Below are 1,651 nucleotides of genomic sequence, written 5' to 3' on the forward strand. Positions count from 1 at the left end.
CTAAGCTAGATGGATTCTGCTCAGAATTCTCTGTCTGTTGCTAAGTGGATGATGGGAAAGGCTTGCTATTGCTAAACCTGTTTCTTCCACCATTATTAAAGCCTTGTTGAGGCTTTTGTTGATCCTTCCATGAGAAATTTGGATGATTCCTCCATGAGGGATTATAGGTGTTTCCATGTTCACCCATGTAATTCACCTCTGCTATTGCAGGGTTCTCAGGATCATAAGCTTCTTCTTCAGAAGATGCCTCTTTAGTACTGTTGGATGATTCCTTCAATTCATTCAGACTCTGAGAAATCATATTCACTTGCTGAGTCAATATTTTGTTCTGAGCCAATATGGCATTCAGAGTATCAATTTCAAGAACTCCCTTCCTCATAGGCGTCCCATTACTCACATGATTCCTTTCATAAGTGTACATGAACTGGTTATTTGCAACCATGTCAATGAGTTCTTGAGCTTCTGCAGGCGTTTTCTTTAGGTAAATGGATTCACCTGCAGAATGGTCCAGTGACATCTTTGATAGCTCAGACAGACCATCATAGAATATATCCAGGATGGTCCATTGTGAAAGCATGTCAGAAGGACACTTTTTGGTCAGTTCCTTGTATCTCTCCCAAGCTTCATAGAGGGATTCACCTTCTTTTTGTTTGAAGGTTTGAATATCCACTCTAAGCTTACTAAGCTTTTGAGGAGGAAAGAACTTGGCTAAGAAAGCCGTGACCAGCTTATCCCAAGAGTCCAGGCTATCCTTAAGTTAAGAGTCCAACCATATTCTAGCTCTGTCTCTTACAGCAAATGGGAAAAGCATAAGCCTGTAGACCTCGGGATCAACCCCATTGGTCTTAACAGTATCACAGATCTGCAAGGATTCAGTTAAGAACTGAAAAGGATCTTCAGATGGAAGTCCATGAAACTTGCAGTTTTGTTGCATCAGAGAAACTAATTGAGGTTTAAGCTCAAAGTTGTTTGCTCCGATGGCAGGAATTGAGATGCTTCTTCCATGTAAATTGGAAGTTGGTGCAGTAAAGTCTCCAAGCATCTTCCTTCAGTTGATCCACAGCTTCTTGTAACTTGGTGACAGATGCTTCTAGGCGCTCCCAGTATTCAATTTGAGGGATTTTTGGGAGGAACTCCTCTGCTTTTCTCTTGATGGGGTCGTCCTGCACTTGTTGTCATTCCATAGACTTTTTGGTGATTGGTTGCTCAACTGAGATATACTTATCTACTCCCATTTTTATCCCAGCATCTTTACATAACAGAGAAACTAAGCTTGGATAGGCCAATTTGGCATCTTTGGAGTTCTTGTTTGCAATTTTGCAAAGCTCACAAGCAATCAGCTGATGAACTTCCACTTCTTTTTCCAGCATAATGCAATGAATCATCACTGCTCTTCTGATAGTGATTTCAGAGCGGTTGCTAGTGGGAAATATAGAGCGCCCAATGAAGTCCAGCCAGCCTCTGGCGACTGGTTTGAGATCTCCTCTTTTGAGTTGGTTTGGGGCACCCATTGCGTTGGTTGTCCATTTAGCTCCAGGGAGGCATATGTCCTCTAGGATTTTGTCCAAGCTCAGGTTTGATCTCATCATTCTCCTATTGAAGGAATCTGGGTCATCTTGTAGTTGAGGCAGCTTGAAGATCTCCTTTATTT

At 42.0% G+C, this 1,651-nt stretch overlaps 1 non-coding gene across 1 annotated transcript; it reads left to right on the plus strand.

The window, feature by feature from the left end:
* The first annotated feature begins 571 nt into the window (after positions 1-571).
* Positions 572-679, plus strand: LOC148552897 (small nucleolar RNA R71). Its single transcript, XR_015892507.1, has one exon. It is a non-coding gene; the product is annotated as a small nucleolar RNA R71 (small nucleolar RNA).
* The last annotated feature ends 972 nt before the right edge of the window (positions 680-1,651 follow it).

This window comes from Arachis ipaensis, chromosome B7 (assembly GCF_059453495.1).
Source record: "Arachis ipaensis isolate K30076 ecotype BB chromosome B7, ASM5945349v1, whole genome shotgun sequence".
NCBI lineage: Eukaryota > Viridiplantae > Streptophyta > Magnoliopsida > Fabales > Fabaceae > Arachis > Arachis ipaensis.